Here is a 21,788-nt window from a genome sequence, read left to right as displayed (position 1 = left end):
TTCAACCGAGCAAGATTTCGGTTCTGGTGGTGAATGCTGCTTCTGACGGATTTCTTAGTGTCCTGCCGGTGGTGAGGATTGGAAAGCTCTTGTGTCACACTGAGTAAAACTGGAAGTCACCAATATAAGGAAGTCGCTCATGAATCCAATCGGGAGATCAGGTGAAAGATAGGTTAGAATGTGGAACTTGGTAACACAGGGAGTAGTTGAGGTGAATAGCAGATAGGCTTTTAAGGAGGAACTGGATACGATCATGAGCGACATGGCAATCGAAGGATATGCTGCTAGACTTAGATGAAGTAGAGTTCGAGAATGCTCCTGTGGAGCATAAACGCCTGAAAAGACTAATTGTGGCGAATGGCCTCTTCATGTCCTGTACAGCAGATGTAAAATATCTGAATACTTCATAGATCCACAACTGCTTCGGCTCCAACCCAAAATGCAATTATTTTCGCGAAAGCCTGTTACTAATCTTATTTCCTTGACTCTCGAGGTCTCAGGTGCAAGGAGCAACTGCCTCTACAACCCACCGCCACCCCCCCGCCTCCCCCGCACCTCAGATACTTCCAACATTTCTCAAATCTACCGGAGCACTTATCGCGGGAGCAGCAATTCCTTCATTTTGCGATTTTGAAATAGGACAGTGACACTAATCTGTTTCTTTCATTGACCATGTGTTTCGCTAATCTGCCTGTATTAGGCAGAGAGAGAGAGAGAGAGAATAGAGAAGGACGCAAGGGGAGAGATAGTCCGAAGGGATGAGATGGACAAAGAGACAGGCAGAGACAGAAAGAGATTGGAACAAAGAGAGACAGAGAGAGCGAGAGAGTGGCAAAGACAGAGAAAGAAAAAAAGGGAGAGGGACAAGGAGAGACAGAGAGAGCGAGAGAGAAGGACAAAGGCAGAGGCAGAGACAGAAAGGGAGATGGATAAGGAGAGACAAAGCGCGCGAGAGATGGGCGAAAGACATTGAAAGAGGCAGATAGCGAGAGGGAGAAGGAGAGACAAAGAGAGCGAGAGAGAGGGCCAAACGTAGTGACAGAGACAGAAATGGAGAGGGACAACGAGAGACAGAGAGAGCGAGTGAGAGGGCCAAAGACAGAGACAGAAAGGGAGTGGGACAAGGAGAGACAGAGAGCGAGAGGGAGAGCCACAGACAGAGTCAGAGACAGAAAGGCAGCGGGGCAAGGAGAGACAGAGAGAGCAAGAGAGAGGGCCAAAGATAGAGACAGAGACAGAAAGGTGGAGAGACAAGGAGAGAGAGAGAGAGCGAGAGAGGGCCAAAGACAGAGACAGAGACAGAAAGGGAGAGGGACAATTGAGACAGAGAGAGCGAGAGAGAGAGCCAAAGATAGAGGCGGAGACAGAAAGGGTGAGGGACAAGGAGAGACAGAGAGAACGAGAGAGAGAGCCAAAGACAGCGACAGAGAAAGAAAGGGAGTGGGACAAGGAGAGACAGACAGAGCAAGAGAGAGGGCCAAAGATAGAGACAGAGACAGAAAGGGAGAGAGGCAAGGAGAGACAGAGAGAGCGAGAGAGAGGGCCAAAGATAGAGACAGAGACAGAATGGGAGAGCGACAAGGAGAGTCACTGAGAGCGAGAGAGTGGACCAAAGATAAAGACAGAGACAGAAAGGGAGAGGGACACGGAGAGTCAGAGAGAGCGAGAGAGAGGGCCAAAGACAGAGACAGAGACAGAAAGGGAGAGGGACAAAGAGAGAGACAAACATCCTTATCAACCTATTTAATTGTTATCCCTCGCAGTTAGTAAATATGATGAACCAAATTACTTATATTTTGTCGCACCTTTCAGGATTCGAAAAGTGAAAAAACAGTAATTGCGTTGGAACTTCGTGTTCCTGCCCTGGATTGGGGAAAATATAGCAAATTCACGGCAGTTTATTTCTGTCTATTTCTCTCTCTCTCCCTCACTCCCTCTCCCTCGGCCCACACCCTCCCGCCTCCCTCGCTCGCACTCGCTCTCTCTCGCTTTCTGTCCGTTTGTTTTTCTCTCATGCACCATCACTCTTTCGCTTTCTCCCCCTCCTTCTTTCTCTATCTCTCTCTCTCTCTCTCTCTCTCTCTCTCTCTCTCTCTCTCGCTCTATCCCTTTCCTACTCTTTGTCATCCTCATTCTCCCTTGCACTATTTCTCATCCCTCTGTCTATTTGTTTCCCTCTCACTCACCCTCATTCTCTCATTTTCTCTCACTCTATATCCCCCTCCATCACTATCTCTCTCTCTCTCTCTCTCTCACTCTTTCTCTCTGTTTCTCTCTCTCTCTGTCTGTTTCGTGTCCTTCGTATCCCGGATAAACTCTTTGAACGTCTCTTCAAGTCTATCCTGACCAATTAATTTTATCCAGAAGCTATGAAGTTAAAAAGCCCCTATGATTATTGCCGTGCCTTTTTTACAAGCCTCCATTATTTCTTGATTTATACTCAGTCCAACCTTGCAGCTGCTCTTTGGGGGTCGATGGACTACAAACAACAACGACTTTTCGCCGTTATTGTTTCTTATCTCCACTCAAACTGATTCAATCTCTTGATCCTCAGAGCCAATATAGTTTCTCACGAACGCACTTATCCCATCTTTTATGAACAGTGTTACCCCACCTCCTTTTCCTTTTTGTCTGTCCTTCCGAAATGTCAAATACCCCTGAATATTTACTTTCCAGTCCTGGTCACGTTGCAACTACGTCTATGTAATGACTATCAGATCATACTCATTTGTATCTATTTGTGCCGTCAACTCATCTGTTTTGTTAGGAATGCAACGTGCATTTAGACAAAATTCTTTTAAAATTTGTTTTTTTACCCTTTTTTCCTGCTTGTTTCCTCTGTCCTACAAACTCACTTTGCACCGTTTTGCTTTTTAATTCAAACTCTACTCCCCTCCCTATTGAATCTATTCTAAGGTTCCCATCTCCTGCCAAACTAGTTTAAACCCTCCCCAACATCACGTGCAACCACCGCCTCCCCCCGGCCCACCGCAATGCGAGGTTATTAATTTTGTCTCTGTTGAGGTGCAACCCGTCCGGCTTGTACAGATCCCAACTCCGCCAAAACCAGTCCAAATGTCTCAGGAAATTAAACCCTCCCTCCTGCACCATCTCTCCTGCCATGCATTCACGTGCTCTATCCTCCTATTTCTCGACTCGCTCGTTCGTAGCAACTGGAGTATTCCGGACATAATTACCCTTCTGGTCCTACTTTTTAACTTCTCTCGTATTTCCCCAAACTCTGCCTGCAGACCTCACCCCTATTTCTCCCTATGTCATTGGTAACAGTACGGACAATGACCTCTGGCTGATGACCCTCCTCCAACAGAATGCCCTGCAGCCGCTCGGTGACATCCTTGCCTCCAGGAAATAAAATATTATTCTGGTGTCACATCTACGGTGGCAGAAACGCCTGTCTGCTCCCCTGATTATTGAAACCCCGATCAGTATAGCTCTTCCATTCTTCTCTCTCCTCCCCTGTGCAGCTGAACCACCTTCGGTGCCGTGGATTTGGATGTGGCTGCATTCGTCAGAGGCACCATCTCCACACAGGTACTCAGAAGATAATATCTGTTGGCGAGCGAGATGGACTCGGGGGCTCGTGCACTACCTGCCTAGTCCTCCTATTCTGTCTGCTGATCACCCACTCCCTCTCTACCTGCACGCTTTTAAGCTGCGTGATGACCACCTCGAGAAGGGAATTGGGTAAAAAGTTGATGGCGAACAGTTTGGCGAGCTCTGGGGAAATTGTCTCATCCGATGCTTCTGTGATGCTACAATCCTCTCTCTCAGTGAGCTTTTTTTTTCACCTGTAAACCTCACGGATTTAATTCCCGGCCGTGCCGGCAGGGATTTTCTCACATTTAGTGTCCTGGTGCTCTCTTTTTCTCCCTCTATCATTCATTCTATTTCTCTCTGACTCTAACTTTCTTTCCGTGTGTCAATGTCGTTTTATGTCTATCCCAGTTGCAGTCAATTTGTGTACGCTTTTCTCATTGGGCATCTGTTTATCCGTCCATAATATGACTTTCTCTCTGGCGCTCTCTCCATCGCTCCCCATATCAGTTTACTCCATACCTTATGGTTTATGCCTTATGCGCTGGTTTAGTCTGAGATTGCTGATACTGGGTCGTTGACGTGCTTTTACATTATTCATTAAAAGATGTTCAGTGTTGACGGGAAGATTACTTGTTCTGTGGGTTAATGCAAGGGGGTTTGTTGTCTCGTTACGGACGACCAGTTCAATGCGTTATTTACCTAAGTGCTGTGTTTTGCATTTCAGCTTTTCACCACCCACAGTTTTTACTAGATATATATCCTCCCATGTTTGCAGAGTATGCAGACGTGTAGTTTGCTCTGCATTGAAAGTTAAATTTTAAGTCTCCAAGCGATTTGCCAAATTTGCAAGCACTGCACTGCAGCGTGCCCATGACGAGATCGCCGAGTTGTTAAGGCGTTGAAATTAAAATCCAACTGATGTATGCCTGCGTGGGTTCCCATCCACTCCAAGTAAATGTTCAATCAATTGGTTTGAGAATTAGACTTAATGCTTGTTTGTATGAAAGCGTGGAAGCGGTCCATAATCTCTGCAAATGATATATTTGTAATTCTCCCTTCGAGACAACATTTCTTTATTTATAATAGGTGTTTGCCAATTGACTGAACAAAGGAACAGGATTAGGCTATTTCGCCCCTTGTGCCTATTCGCCATTCTGTTAATTCTTGGCTGAGCTCTTTCATAACTCCATCCATCTGCATTGACTCCACGTCATTTTAACCAGTGTCTAGCAAAAACTATCAATCTAAAATTGACATTTTTAATTGAGCTAGTATATCCTGCTTTTTGTAGAAGATAAATCCATCACCCTTTGCGCGAAGAAGATTTTCCTAACTTCTCTGCCGAATAGCCTGTCTCTGATCTTAACATTATGTCCTCTTGTCGTAAACTCCCCCACGAACGGTGAAAAAAGCTTTATCTCCATCTATCTTATCAATTCATTTCAAAACCTTAAAAATCTCAATAAAATCACCACTTAACCTTCTATATTCCAGGGAGAACAGGCCAAGTTTATGTAATCTCTCCTCATAATTTAATCCGTGGCATCCTGGTAACATTTTAAAACGTGCAATGCTTTGAAGCCCTGATAGGGTCTGTGCGAAGAGGAAGGTAGGAATAAGATTTCAGCTCGATGACTCATTTGATCCTACAAATATACATCATGCAAGTGTGCGATGTTTTCAAACAGCAAAGGCACGAGCTTGCATTCCCGTAGCATCTTTCACGAACGTAGGATGACCTAACTGATCGCCGTTGCTCAGTTTGAGTTCCGACAGGACCCCCAGCCTCTAGACATCATTACAGCCTTGGTCTAAATATGGCCAAAAGTGATTAATTCTAAAATGAGGCGAGAGTGATTGTCCTTGACATCAAAGCAGCATTTGGCCGAATGTTTCAACAAGGAGGCTCCTAAGTTGAAGTCATCGCGGGGTTAATCTCCACTGCAGAAGACATACCTAGCCTAAAAGAAGATGGTTGTGGGTGTTCGATGCCAATCATCTCAGCCCAGGCTATGCTGCTGGAATTCATCTTCACCTGCTTCATCAATGATCTGCCCTTCATCATAAAGTCAGAAGTGGGCATGATCGTTGAAGATTGATTTTTCCAACTCTAGTATCAACTCCGCAGAAAATGAAACAGGAAAAATATTATCTTTCCATTATTGTGGCGTGGTGAAAATCATGGAACTCCTTCTATAACAGCACATTGGTAGTAACATCACCTCAGTGACTGAACCATAAAACCACAGATATTTACAGCACAGAAGGAAACCATTTAGCCCATCGTGTCCTTGCTAGCAGACAAAGCACGAGATTTTCAGGGTGCGGTGGTCAAATGGTAAGGTATCGGTCTCATAAACCATCTGGGCCGATCGAGATATTATCACGTTAAATGCGACATTTTAAAGCTTTTTCCTTTTTATATAACAAAAACACTTCATAATTTTGAACTTATGTCATAAATCGCCTCTAATCGTTTTCTATTCCAATGAGAAAAATCTTTCTGACAGGTGCTAGTCCGATTATCCCAATATGTATGAAAATTTAAATCCCGTATTAAAACCACACTGTCTTGACGACACGTTTGTCTAATCTCTACATTTATATATTCTAGTGCTTCACAGCTGCGACTAAGGTGCCTATGCACAACTCCCATTATTGTCTTAAATCCTTTCCTATCTCTTAATTCTACCCGTAAAGTCTCCACGTCCGGTTTATCTGAAGTTAGATCCTCGCTTAGAACTGAATCATAGAATCATAGTTATTTGCAGCATGGAAGAAGGATATTTCGGCCCATCCGGCCAACGCGGCCAACAAAGAGCTATTCAGCAGAATCCCATGTACCAGCTTTTCGTCCGTAGCCCTGTAGATTATTGAACTTCAAGTGCATATCCAAGCGTGTTTTAAATGTGGTGAGGGTTTCTGCCTCCAGCACCATTTCAGGCAGTGAGTTCCAGACTCCCAACTTGCTCTGGTTGAAGACATTTCCCGCCAAATCACCTTAAAACTTGCTACCAATGACTTTAAATCTATGTCCCCTGTTTGTTGACCAATCTGCTCAGAAACATAGGTCGCTCCTGTCCAGTCTCTCTCTACCACTCATAATTTTGAACACATCAATAATGTTTCCCCTCAGCTTCCTATGTTCCAATGAAAACGAACCCAGCCGACCGAATCATTACTCATAGCTAAAATTCCCCAGTCCAGGCACATCCTCGTAAATCTCTTTTGAAACTTCTCTAGAGCAATTACATCTTTCCTGCAATGACGTCTACGCAGTATTCTAGCTGTAGCCCAAGTAATGTTTTATATAGCTCAAGCATAACTTCACTGCTCTTGTACAATATACCTCGGCGAATAAAGGTAAGTATGCCACATGCCTTCTCAAACAGCACGTGTTCTTTGAAACCTGAAACAGGGAGTCAATGATGTAAATACTACAACAACAACAACTTGCATTTATGTAGCGCCTTTAACAGAGTAAGACGTCACACGGCGCTCCACAAAAGCTTCAGACAAATCAAATGACACTTAGACGGAGCCACATAAAAGAAAAATTACGGCAGATGCCCCAAAGCTTGGTTTTAAGGAGCATCCATTTTGACATCTTTTTGACACACCCTGGGCCAGGAATATTAATCAGTGTTATTTCCTTTAGGTCTGAAAGTTGTGAGAATTTGACTTTTGAATTGGACCCATGGGTGTCGATTCCATACGATTACATAGGATAGTCAATGCAAAAACAGGCTATTCGGCCCAACCTGTCAATATCGACGATTGTGGTCCACTGGATCATCCTCCCCTCTTTCCACATCCAGCACTATCAGCATAGCCCTCCATTTAGTTCTCCCTGATATATTTATCTAACCGTTACTTACATGCATCCATAATATTTGATTCAACTACTCTGGTGGTAGCGAGTTCTCCATCCTTACCACGCTCTGGCTAAAGAAGATTCTTCTTAATTCACAATTTGATTTGTTGCTGATTTTTCTTAAATTGATGGTCTCTAGTAGTGGCGTGGTCAATTAGTTCGTTGCGTGCAATCTTATGTTCGTTCATGTAATTCTGCCGAAAAATCAACCATCTATTGCAGTCACTCATCTGAAGTAAAGGAAGGCTGTTTGCTTTAAGAATCTAATGGCACGTTTTCATCATTAACCATCTGGTTGCATGGGCAGAGCAAGCTGTGTCGTGGACTTTCTTGCACATTATTTCTCTTTGTGCACAAGAAGCAGGAGATTGAATGACTGACAGAAGAATTTGGAACAGGAGTAAGCCATCTAGCCCCTCGAGCCTGCTCCGCCACTCAACAAGATCATGGCTGATCTGGCCGTGGACTGAACTCCACTTACCCACCCGCTGCCAATAACCCTTAATTCCCTTATTGGTTAAAAATCTATCTATCTGTGATTTGAATACATTCAATCAGCTGGGCTCAACTGCTTCCCTGGGCAGATAATTTCACAGATTCACAACCTTCTGGGAGAAGAAATTCCTTCTCAAATCGGTTTTAAATTGGCTCCCCCGTATTTTGAGGCTGTGCCTGCAAGTTCTAGTCACCCCGACCAGTGGAAACAACCTATCTGCCTCTATCTTGTCTATCCCTGTCATTATTTTAAATGTTTCTCTAAGATCACCATTCATCCTTCTGAACTCCAACGAGTAAAGACGCAGTCTATTATCATAAGGTAAACCCCTCCTCTCCGGAATCAGCCCAGTGAATCGTCTCTGTACCCTCTCCAAAGCTAGTATATTCTTCCTTAAGTAAGGTGAACACAATTGCATGCAGTACTCCAGGTGCGGCCTCACCAATACCCTATACAGTTGCAGCAGGACCTCCCTGCTTTTGCACTCCATCCCTCTTGCAATGAAGACTAACATTCCATTCGCCTTCCTTATTACCTGCTGCACCTGCAAACTAACTTTTTGGGATTCATGCACAAGGACCCCCAGGTCCCTCTGCACCGCAGCATGTTGTAATTCCTCCCCATTCAAATAATATTCCCTTTTACTGTTTTAATCCAAGGTGGATGACTTCACATTTTCCGACATTGTATTCCATCTGCCAAACCTTACCCATTGGCTTAACCTATCTAAATCTCATTGCAACCTCTCTGTGTCCTCTACACACCCACTTTCCCACTAATCTTCGTGTCATACTTTCCCCACAAGTGGAACCACTCTATATCTACTCTATCAAAACCTTTCAAGATATTAAGGAGCTTTATTAGTTCACCACTCAGACTTTTCATTTCATGACAAAATAAATTGAGCTTGTCGTTTCTTTCCTGATAGTATACCATCTTCTCTGCATCCTATCCAGTGTCATGCTAGTTTATTTTATAATATGGCGACCAGAATTGCACACAGTACTCCTAATGTGGTCTAACTGTAGAGAGTTCGATTTTGGTCGGTTTTGAAACCGGCTTGGCCAGGCTGCCTGGTCTATTTAAAAGGGGCCCGCACCTCATCTTTTGAGGAGACAGTTCACAGGCATCCTGTAGTAACTGAAGGCCGTTTGCTTACAGAAGCTGATTGTACATTTTCAACATTGTCGATCTGGGTGCACGGGCAGGACACGTCGTGACAGGGACTTGTTGCAGCGTAATTCTGTATGGATGCAAAAAGCCTGAAATGGAATAGTTGAGTTGTGCTAGATGGCAGACGAGAGGTTAAGGCGATGGAGTGCAAATCGATTGTGTCAATTTACTTCGTTAAGCGTTTGTTGCTGATAAACCTTCCAAGCATTTGACTGAATATTACATAAATTCGGCTTTGAATCCAAATCTCATCAAAACTGTAATTTCCTGATACCATTATGGTACATACCAGAAATAAACACCTTATGCATTATGCTGCGCGCTCAATGACTAAGTCACAGTGATTTCTTACGTTTTTCTTGATATGCCAACTGAATTTACTAACTGGAAGAATTGTATTAACTTCACGTGATCGGCTCGGCTCATCCTTGGGCCGAAATGCGAGTGGTGCGAGCAAATTCTGGAACTGAGTCATTACTGTTCTTTAAGGAAGGGTAAATGCCACCTACACGTCCTGCTATACACGTGGGCAGAGTCCCATCCAACTCCCATGATGCATAATCCCCTCTTAGTGGGACTGGAGAACCATTTTCAAGAAGGATGCTCATGGTCTGCTCAGCAGAAAGTCAATGTTCTGCGTGTTCTTTCAGCCAGTTTTCCAACTGGCATCCAACTGCCGTGCGAGCATTGCTGACTATTCCAATATAGCAATATTGGAATGTCTTTACAAAACTAGTTTTGAAACGTGACCTGTAATATCAAATAAGATTTTGAAGCATTAATAGCTTTATATTGTCGTTTGTGTCGGCATCCACTTAAGGCACACTCTACGTTAAGACAACTATATTCGGTGCTGCTTTATTTCACTGCGAGCGCGAAGGGACATATCTGTGAGGATATTTGCCCCTAATTTACACCATTCCTGTCCTATAGTCCACGTCTTTCGATACCGATTGCTGACCTTGTTGCTGGTTAGATCAGCCCAGGCAGTCCATTTAAAAGTGAGAACTCAATCAGCGAAAAGCAGAGAAATATAAGAGGCAGAGATAGGGAGAGATAGAAATAAGCATGGGAAGACAATAACAGAAAAGATCATTGCAGCTTGAGGGGAATCCTTTTGCTCTCTTGAAATGTTGTAAAAGCGTAAAGGATAATTGGGCGCCAGTTTAAACGTGCCTCTCGCCCTGGCGGATCTCTCAGGCTCTGAGAGAGGGAAATGCAGCCCGGCAGCTACAGCTCTTACTTATTCAAGCACTGAACGGAGCTTCAAACAGTGTAGCGGCGAGCAGGTAAACCTGAGTGGATTTCAGGCCCAAAACATTAAACCTTACGGCTATCGCAGACAGTTGTGGTTTGCTGCAAACAATTACTTTCCAGCCTCGGAACAAGCCAATCCTATCCTGCAGGGCTATGGGGAAAGGACAGGGGAAGAGGAACTCGCTCAGAGCTGGCACGCTCTCGATGGAACGAATGGCCTCCTGCTGTGCGGTAACCATTCTATTAATTTACATTTGGACTTTGATGGGAATCGAATCAATAAGTTTTAATGTTTCTATGGAACTGAATCAGCGAGGAGTCCAATGCACGAGCCATTGCAACACTGAGCACAACATTTTTACTGAAATGTTCAGGAAAATCATTGTTTCTTTTGAATGTGGTGCAGGAATTATGTGGAGATAACCAATGCGTTTACATATCTTCTCTTTGAAATCGAGTGTTTTTCCGGCACATTATTATTTGCATCAGAGTTATTGATTAAATGTCAAAACGCCTCCACTCCATCCCACATATTTGTAAATTTTTCATCCTCCGTTGCAATATTGTGTGCTGGATAACACAGTGAATATGTAGGTAACATTTGGAGATACATCAATTGTAACTTCGATTACTGTCGAAATGTCACAAGCAAAGCGATCAGCTGTACTAGGTGAGGCTCGAGTTCACAACGTCGGCCTTTCTAGGTGCTTACACTGTCATACAAGTACTGCGCCATATCCAATTCCGTCGCTGGAATTATGTGCGGATGCTGTGTGGTATTAGTGCTTCCATCATACCGCTGCCTATTCCACCTGTCTTATAATTCCTCCCCTAAAAATCTATCGAGGTTGGGGCAATTGACATTTTCAAGTTTCGCATTGATCGATTTTTGTTAGGCAAGGATATGAAGATTTATGGAATCACTGCAGACAAATGGAATTAAGAATTAGTTAAAAGGGACAGAAACAGAAACAGCTGCAAACAAACGTAGCATTTTATTCATATTTAACAGCAACAATATACGTGCCGTGCGCAACTATGCCATGGTCAGATAAAAACGCCCGAAGCTCCCGAAACTCCCGTGACTTTTCTGTGGCTTTCTTTCCTCTCTTCCCTTCCTCCTGCAAGCTGTCAGTTTTTAAACCTTGTTTTTAATGTTGCTCTGGGCGAGGGCTATCCACATTCTCAGAACCATCTCTACCGCTTCATTGCTTGATTTCTATGTTTATTAATTATGAAACTCCTTGATCTACAATGGTAGCGCTTGCGACAATATATTAAAAGGCGGCTTATTGGAAACACGTTGTGATCATAGTTTGGTTTTGTACATCATTGAACCTACATCACTCAGGAGGGAATGTTATATTTACAATAAACTATATCTTCTTATAAATGATGGTTCATTCGCTCCCTAGTGCCAGATGAGGAATTGTTTGATCCCCTCATTTATTTCATGTGGGGAACACGCACGGGTATTCATTCAGAAATAACCCACAGATTGACACTGAGATAAGCGCAGCAAGAGAGACAGACAGCACCTTGGTCCATGGCGGAAGAGACAAGAGAGATGGATAAATAGGAAACGGCCTCAAACTCTGAAAAGTACAAACATCACATGCAAAAGCACTGAATGCTCTAGGTGAGGCTCGAACTCACAACCTCGGCATTTCCCGGGCCTGCACTGCTTTATAAGTACTGCGCGCTAACCTGTTGCACCCCTAGAGCTTCACAGCCCTTGGTCTTAGTGCTCCCATCATATAGCTGCCTGTTCCATCTGTCTTACAAGGAAGAAGGCAAAGAATCATCGAATCATTCAACACAGAAGGAAGCTGTTCATCCCACCGTGTCTGTGCCGACTCTCTGCAAGAAGCCTCCAGTTATTGAGACTCCATAGATTTTCGCCATAGACGTGTTTTATTTTTTGTACAATGTTTTGTTATTTGTAATGAATTTGGATGTCCGTGCGGCAAATTTATAAATATATTTGTGCATCTATCTGTGAGTTGTAAATTAAATTGTGTGGAACATTGATAATCAAATTATTTGTGTTCATATGTGTGTTATTCTAAATGTATTTGTTTTTATGACTGTTTTCTTTATGAAGTTATCTCTAAGTATCTCCGTGCTATAAATGTATTTACGTTTATTTGCGAGGTGTTTACAGGTAACATAGATGCAAAGATATACACAGAAAATACATATATAACAATCACAGATGCTCCACAATACTATTATAAATAACTTTGTTGCATTCAAATACATAAACACTAACACAGATATACAAAATATATTTATATCCCACAGAACAATTTGCAACTTAACACAGAGACACCAAAATACATATAGAGCTATCTCTGATCAAAGAATATATTACTCCTTACGGTCCTCAACAAATTCTGCTGTGCCTGTGTTTCCTCTGCTTATGCTCAGTGTAAGGGAAGGTTTAGCCGAACCGGGTTATATCGTTTCCCAAGGATGGGCTGATGTGCGCTGTCTGTGGCCACATTCACTGCTTTCATTAAAATATAAAAATCATCTGGACTTGTGAATAAAGGCATAATCACAACATCTACAGATATTTCATCCTGGTACACAAATCCATTGCCAAATTAGTTCAACCCCTCACCCGACCGACTGGAACAGGTCCCTCCTGCGCCAGAACTGGTCCCAATGCCCCAGGATTTTGTAGCCCAACCTCGTGCACCGTTCATCCAGACATACGTTGCTATTTCAAAACTCAATAGCGCGGGGCACTGGGAATAATCCATAGAATTCCTTTGTGGTCCTGCTCATTAATTTCCTCAATTGCACCTGAAACTCTGATTAAAGGAACTCATTCCCTTGTTTCCTTATTTCATTGGTTAGCACATAGATCACGGCTTATGCTGCTCCCTTTCGCCCCTGAAAATGTTCTGCACCCACTCAGTGATGTCCTTTAACTGGCAGAAGGGAGGATACACACCACGCATGGCTCACGTTTGGCGTTGCAGAAAGGTACTGACATTCGAATCCCCAATGACGTCAACTTAAGTTACTTTTTCGTTTCAGAAGCAAAGGACTGCGAATCCTGTAAATCTGAAATGAAATCAGAAAATGTTGGATATACTCAGCCAGTCAGGTAGCATCTATGGAAAGGTTTCTGATGACGGCGTTGTGATTAAATTTGATTCACGTGAAGCGTCAACAATGCAATCCAGATACGGTCCGATATTGTAATCCCAAAGCAACAGTTTGTGAATATTGAAACCAATGCGGTTAGCACGCATTAATCTGGGAGCTAAATTGTTGTTGTTATTCCGGTAAAGTCGCAACAGCAGAGGACTGCAATGAAATATCCAAGTATTTAAGATAAATCATATGTTTTACAATTAATAAAACGAGCCAGTTCCAAAAGACATTCAATCTTCAAAACGGTTAACTTCCGCCGTTTAATTTCCGCCATGTCTGCCGGAGTAAAACACAGGTATTGGCTGTTTTTATTAATTGCAGTTCATTGCTGTTGCGACGAGTTTACTTTGAACATTCTCCCTTTAAACATTCTCACAGAGGCCGCCTGACTGGTTCACGAGTTCTCGACATCAATGTTTACTCACCCCTGTGACCGCCACCTAGTGGTTAGGATGCAGCGCTCGCTCCTTGTCGGCACATGTTCGATGCCCATTCCGGGATTTATTAAATTAAAATGAAGCTTAATTAATTAATTTCATAACATGCTGTGAAAGATTTATAATTATTGCAATCGCCATTGACAACTTGTCACGTTCTGTTTCAGACTGATGGAAATACATGGCAACAGAGAGCCTGCAAAACTTCCAACAATTGAGGTCCATAAGGGCACGTACGATGTCAGCACGCACCCGTCGAGGCCCCTCAAGTGCGCTTCTCAGAGCACGATGTGCGTGCGCCGAAAACTGGCACTGGGACAGTCAAAATGCCTTTTGACAGATCCAACGCATCCCCAAGAGAAGGGTGCTTGAGGTCGGAGATTTGCGCGATTTTCTCAACTCTTGCCTGGAAGATCTCCATCAAAATCTTACACCTGGTGAAGGTGACAGAGAGATAGGTAGGCAGGGGGAGACAGTTATGTGCATGTCACAGAAAGAGAGAGACAGACAGGTGGTTTTGATGCAGAGGAGACAGTCCTGAGAGAAAGAAAGCGAGACAGAGATATTGAAAGAGAGAGAGAGAGACAGACTAGGGGGAGGGGAGACATAGAAACAAAGAAACATAGAAAATAGGTGCAGGAGTAGGCCATTCGGCCCTTCTAGCCTGCACCGCCATTCAATGAGTTCATGGCTGAACATGCAACTTCAGTAGCCCATTCCTGCTATCTCGCCATACCCGTTGATCACCCGCGTAGTAAGGACTACATCTAATTCCTTTTTGAATATATTTAGTGAATTGGCCTCAACAGCTTTCTGTGGTAGAGAATTCTACAGGTTCACCACTCTCTGGGTGAAGAGGTTTCTCCTCATCTCGGTCCTAAATGGCTTACCCCTTATACTTAGATGTGACCCCTGGTTCTGGACTTCCCCAGCATTGGGAACATTCTTCCCGCATCTAACCTGTCTGAACCTGTCAGAATTTTAAACGTTTCTATGAGGTCCCCTCTCATTCTTCTGAACTCCAGTGAATACAAGCCAAGTTGACCCAGTCTTTCTTGATAGATCAGTCCCGCCATCCCGGGAATCAGTCTGGTGAACATTCGCTGCACTCCCTCAATACCAAGAATGTCCTTCCTCAGGTTAGAAGACCAAAACTGTACACAATTCTCCAGCTGAGGCCTCACCAAGGCCCTGTGCAACTGTAGCAACACCTCGCTGCCCCGTAATCAAATCCCGTCGCTATGAAGGCCAACATGCCATTTGCTTTCCTAACCGCCTGCTGTACCTGCATGCCAACCTTCAATGACTGAAGTACCATGACACCCAGGTCTCGTTGCACCTCCCCTTTTCCTAATCTGTCACCATGCAGATAACTGTCTGTCTCTCTGTTGTTACCACCAAAGTGAATAACCTCACATTTATCCACATTATACTTCATCTGCCATGCATTTGCCCACTCATCTAACCTATCCAAGTCGCTCTGTAGCCTCATAGCATCCTCCTCACAGCTCACACTGCCACCCAACATAGTGTCATCCGCAAATTTTGAGATACTACGTTTAATCCCCTCGTCCAAATCATCAATGTACAATGTAAACAGCTGGGGCCCTAGCAAAGAACGTTGCGGTACCCCACTAGTCACTGCCTGCCATTCTGAAAAGTACCCATTTACTCCGACTCTTTGCTTCTTGTCTTACAACCAGTTCTCAATCCATGTCAGCACACTACCCCCAATCACATGTGCTTTAACTTTGCACATTAATCTCTTGTGTGGGAACTTGTCGAAAGCCTTCTGAAAGTCCAAATATACCACATCAACTGGTTCTCACTTAACAACTATTTGCAAACATCCTCAAAAAATTCCACAAGATTTGTCAAGCATGATTTCCCTTTCACAAATCCATGCTGACTTGGACCTATCATGTCACCTCTTTCCAAATGCGCTGATATGACATCCTTAATAATTGTTTCCATCATTTTACCCACTACCGATGTCAGGCTGACCGGTCTATAATTCCCTGGTTTCTCTATCCCTCCTTTTTTAAAAAGTGGGGTTGCATTGGCTACCCTCCACTCGATAGGAACTGATCCAGAGTCAATGGAATGTTGGAAAATGATTGTCAATGCATCCGCTATTTCCAAGGCTACCTACTTAAGTAGCCTGGGATGCAGTCCATCAGGATTTATCGGCCTTCAAACCCATCAATTTCCCCCAACACAATTTCCCGAATAATAAGGATTTCCCTCAGTTCCTCCCCCTTACTAGACCCTCTGACCCCTTTTATATCCGGAAGGTTGTTAGTGTCCTCCTGAGTGAATCGCGAACCAATGTACTTGTTCAATTGGTCCGCCATTTCTTTGTTCCCCGTTATGACTTCCCCTGATTCTGAGTGCAGGGGACCAACGTTTGTCTTTATTAACCTTTTTCTCTTTACATATCTATAGAAACGTTTGCAATTCGTCGTAATGTTCCCTGCAAGCTTCTTCTCGTACTTCATTTTCCCTGCCCTAATCAAACCCTTTGTCCTCCTCTTCTGAGTTCTAAATTTCTCCCAGTCTCCGGGTTCGCTGCTATTTCTGGCCAATTTGTATGCCACTTCCTTGGCTTTAATACTATCCCTGATTTCCCTTGATAGCCACGGTTGAGCCACCTTCCCTTTTTTATTTTTACGCCAGACAGGAATGTACAATTGTTGCAGTTCATCCATGCGGTCTCTAAATGTCCGCCATTGCCCATCCACAGTCAACCCCTTAAGTACCATTCGCCAATCTATCCGAGACAATTCACGCCTCATACCTTCAAAGTTACCCTTCTTTAAGTTGTGGACCATGGTCTCTGAATTAACTGTTTCATTCTCCATCCTAATGCAGAATTCCACCATATTATGGTCACTCTTCACCAAGGGGTCTCGCACAACGAGATTGCTAATTAATCCTCTCTCATTACACAACACCCAGTCTAAGATGTCCTCCCCCCTAGTTGGTTCCTCGACATATTGGTCTATAAAACCATCCCATCTGCAGTCAATGAATCCTCCTCCACCGTATTGCTTCCAGTTTAGTTCGCCCAATGTATTTGCATATTAAAGTCACCCATTATATGCTGCACCCTTATTGCATGCACCTCTAATTTCCTGTTCGATGCCACGGATTGATGGCAGAGTGAGTTAATTATGGTGGGGGATATAGAGAGCGACAATACTGAGGGGAGGGGCGGCAAGACCGACCGACAGGTGAGAAACGGATGGGGACAAACTGGGTAGGTGGGAGATATGATGGATGACAAAAAGAGAGATAGACGTGGAAGGCAGAAGGGAGGAGGCAGGCGGCGGAGAATGATGGAATGGGGAAGTGCGTGACAGACAGGGTAGACAGAAATGGAAGACTGACGAATGCAGATAGAGAGCGACAGACAGAGGCAGACGGGGTTGAATGGTGGAAGGGGACAGTAATTTACAGACAGGGGAGACAGATGGGCGTTAGCCAGAAAGATAACACACTGGGCTGAGTTCAAGATAAAGAGAGAGAGACAGACGGTGGGGTGAGGCAGTGAGATTGGGAGAGAGGGGATGACACAGACGTGTAAGAGACAGATAAATAGAGAGTTTGGTGAAACAATCGGGGCAAACAGGGCGAAACCGCGAGAGAAACAAATGCGGCAGACAGCAACGGCAGACAGATGAGGAGACAGAGGCAGAGAAAGAGGCGTACAGGAGAGACAGGACCAGAAAGACATACGAGGAGGCAGAATGAGAGAGACATACGGCGGATCAGAGCGAGAGACAGACACGGGTAGGAGGGTGGGGAGAGAGATAGAGTGATGGGGACTGGCGGTGGAAAAAGACAGATGGCAAGACAGAGAGAGGCAGGTGGTGGAGAAAGAAGGAGGAGACAGACCTGGAAAACACCGAGAGAGAGAGAGCGAGAGAAACCACAGGGTAGCAGCGTGGGAATGTTACTGAACTACTAATCCAGAGGCCTGGCCTGAAAATCGCCGAGATGTAAGTTGAAATCCTGTCATGGCAGCTGCAAAATTTAAATTGAGTTAATTACATGAATCTGGATTGAAAGAGCTAGCCTCAGAAATGACTATGTTAATACTGGATTGTCATAATAATCCATCTGGTACACTAATGTCCTTCAGGGGATGAAATAAGCCCTCCTTTCCTGGTCTGGGCTATACGTGATTCCAGACGCAGAGCAATGTGGTTGACACTTCAATGCCCTCTACAATGGCCCAGCGAGACATTCAGTTGAATCAAACTGCAGCGACAAAGTCGGCACTGAGGGAGTCTCTTCACCACACGGACTGCAGCGGTTACAAATAGTCGGCTCACCACCACCTTCTCCGGGACAGTTTCAGAAGGGCAATAAAGGAAGGAAGGCCTTGGTAGCGACGTCCACATTTCTGCATTATTTTTTTTAAACTTTGGAGACAGGGAAAGAGGCCGACAGAGAGAGATATAGAGAAAGAGGCAGACGGCGGGGTAATAGAAGGGTCAAACAAAGTAACAGAGATGAAGAGACAGTGGGGAGACAGACGTGGGGAGAAAGTGGGAGAGAACTAGAAGGCGGAGTCAGATAGACAGATCGGCGAGGTAAAGAGAGATAAACATTTGACGGTGACAGAGAGAATGAGAGATTGATAGACAGGGACAGACGGGTTTGATGAAGAAGTGTGTACACGTGTGGAGGGTTAGAGTGGGTCAGACGCGGGAGAGAAATGGGCAGAAAACAGAAAAGACAGGGAGAAAACGACGTAGTAGTCAAAGAAAAAGAGCTGGGGGAGCGAGAGACAGAGAGAGAAAGGAACAAATTGGGTGTGTTGGGATAGAGATTGACTGGAAGAATGCTGCATTGCGACAGGCTGCGGTAGGTAGATGATATGTTACAAAGACAAAGGCTGAGACGGTGCTCGACGGGAATCCGAAAACTGGTGAGCCAGAGGGGCAGCAGAGAGAGCGAGAGAAAGACAGGAGTGAGATAGAAAGGTGATAGAGAGCGGCGGGGCGGGGAGACAGAGAGAGAGAGAGACCTACAGGAGGTGATAGAGAGAGAGCGAGAGACCGTGTGGTGGAGATAACCGACTGGAAATGTAAAAGAAGGATACAGAGTGTGTGAGGCTGATGGTGGTAGACAGACGGGAGGATGTAGAAGGGGAGAGAGATACAGCAGAGGGAAACGGGCAAGACAGAAATAGAACAGACGAATCAGACAGACACAGAAAAGTTAAGGAGAGAGAGAGCAAAACTGGGGAGACAGAGAGGGTCACAAACGGGGTGGCTAAACAGGAGGGAGACAGGGAGGTAACGACAGAGACAGACAGTGAGAGAGAAAGGTTGACAGCCGGTCGGGCCAGACGGACGGAGAACTGCAAGGGACAGACTCGAGAGACAGATGGGAGAGGGAAGGAGGGGGAGAGACTGATGGGCACAGACGGGGAGACAGAAATAGAGATAACAGCAGAGGAAAGCAAAAGACAGTGGGAGTCAGACGGAGAGACAGGCGGGAGGGGCACAGAGAAAGACAGACGGGGGTTGCACAAGTGGCGCGAAAGACGCGGAGTGACATGTTGGGTAAGAGAGTGTTGGAAACAGATGGGGAGATAGAAAGAAAGTCAGACGTGAGGAGACAGAGAACGACAAACAAACGGGGAGGCACTTTCCAGTTCCGCTCTCTCGTCCAATTTTAGTGAATAAAAATGTAATTGGCACTGTAAATAGTGTCTTGGAACATAACGTTGCAAAGAGACGCTTATTATGTGTTTGTGAAAATAACGATGCAGATATAGGTCCCAGTGACGAAGTGTAAATTATTTCATATTGAACCTAAGAAAGATGGATCAGAGTATATTATACTTAGAAAATGTGCCTGACAATTGATATTTAGAGGTGCAAGTACTGAAATCTCTCATAATCCCCTTGTTTTTGGTGGTCATAATTCCCCTGTTTCTGAAACTCCTAATTTCCATGTACCCGGAGCTCTGAATTCCCCATGTTTCAAGAGCTCCTCGTTCCTCTGTTTCAGGAGCTCCTGATCCCTCTGTTTCAGGAGCTCCTAATTCCTCTGTTTCCGGAGCTCCTTATCCCTCTGATTCAGGAGCTCCTAATTCCTCTGTTTCAGGAGCTCCTTATCCCTCTGTTTCAGGAACTTCTAATTCCCCTGTTTCTGGAGCTCCTTATCCCACTGTTTCTGGAGCTCCTAATTCAGCTGTTTCTGGAGCTCCTTATCCCTCTGTTTCAGGAACTCCTGATGGATCTGTTTCTGGAGATCCGAATTCTCCATTTTCTTGCATTCCTCATTTCTCTATTTCAGCAGCTTCTAATTCTCCAGTTTCAGGTGCTCCTCATTTCCCTGTGTCAGGAACTCCAGATTACCATCTTTACGGCGCTCCAATTACACTGTTTCTGCAGCTACTCGTTCTACTGTTTCAGTAGCATCTTTGTCCCATGTTTTGGAGTAAATAATGCCCCTGTCACTGGAGCTCATAATTCCCCTGTGTCAGGTGATCCAGTTCAGCTCTTTGTTCAACTGCTAACTCTTCTTTTCTGCTGCTCCTAATTACCCTGCTTTATAACTTAAAGTGCTGGAGCTCTTAATTTTCCTCTTCCTAATTACTCTATGCTGGCGCTCCTACTTTCCCTGATTATGATGCCCTCTCCTAACTTCCCAGTATTTGGAGCTAAGAATTCCCTTTTAACTGTAGCTGTCTCGTAATTTCCCTGTTTATGGAGCTCTCTACTAATTTTCAGGTTTCTGTTACGGTCTCCTAATTCCCCTGTACCTGGAGGTGCTAATTCCCCTGTTTCTGTTGATCCTAATTCTCCGTGTTTCTGGAGATCCTAATTCAACTTTTTCTTGATCGTATTTCCCATCATTCTAGGGCACTCACATTCCGTTGTTTCTGGAGATCAACCAATGCTGATGTTTCTGGAGCTCCTAATTACCTTGTTTCCGGAACTCCGAATTCCTGTGTTTCCGGAGCTCCGAGTTCCCCTTTTCTGCTGCCCCATCCCAATACATTCTTTTTATGAAGATCCTAACTCCGCTGTTTCAGCAGCTCCTACTTCTGCTGTATCTGGTGCATTTAATTCCACGTGTGTACACAACCTGAAGTAATGAAAGCCGTTTGCTTTAACAAGCTGATAGTACATTTTCAACATTGTCGATCTGCTTGCATAGGCAGGACAAGCGGTGAAGTGGACATTCTTGCAGAATATTTCTGTTTGGATGCAAAAAGCAGGACATTGAATCCCTAGCGTTGCTTCAAACGGGAGAGGAGCTGGACTAGAGTTTAATGCGAATAACTTCTAATCCATTGTGATCGGCATGCGTGGCTCCGAATCCCATACTCATCCTTATTGTGCAAAACGTTTGAAGCCTCTTGTTGTTTTGTCAATCACATAAAACCTCATGGCCAAATTTGCATTTTACTGTCAAGGATGCTGTACTTTGGTCATGTCATGTCTCAAATGAATATAGGGCCTGTAATTCCAGCCTCACTGGGTCTGCACGGAGTAAGTACGCAACCGGCAAGGACCCACAAAAGACTTTCTTTGGCGTGCGAGGCGCATGCACTGAAAACCAGGTTTTGCAATGTCAAATTCTTGCTTGTCAGACTCAACGCTTCTTCAGGAGAATTACAATCGCGTGAGTATGTACTATTCGCCCATCAATTGCCCAGCGAATGTCCTTAAATTGCTTGCGCCTGGGAAAAGCAGGTGCATAGCCTGCTTTTATCAGCGTAAGTTTTTTATAACATGTAAAAAATATAAAAACATATAGAAATAAAATGTAATAACATTTTTACGTATGAAAACTCTGT

The 21,788-nt window shown here is 44.4% G+C and overlaps 1 pseudogene; it reads right to left on the bottom strand.

Annotated features, from left to right (window-relative positions):
- Window positions 1-9,727: 9,727 nt before the first annotated feature.
- Window positions 9,728-21,788, bottom strand: part of LOC139248237 (zinc finger protein 436-like) — a 75,172-nt pseudogene continuing 63,111 nt past the window's right edge.

Source organism: Pristiophorus japonicus, unplaced genomic scaffold, assembly GCF_044704955.1.
Source record: "Pristiophorus japonicus isolate sPriJap1 unplaced genomic scaffold, sPriJap1.hap1 HAP1_SCAFFOLD_29, whole genome shotgun sequence".
In the NCBI taxonomy this organism is placed as follows: domain Eukaryota; kingdom Metazoa; phylum Chordata; class Chondrichthyes; family Pristiophoridae; genus Pristiophorus; species Pristiophorus japonicus.
The sequence above is the reverse complement of the archived record's forward strand: the minus strand, read 5'-3'. Positions and strand labels throughout refer to the sequence as shown.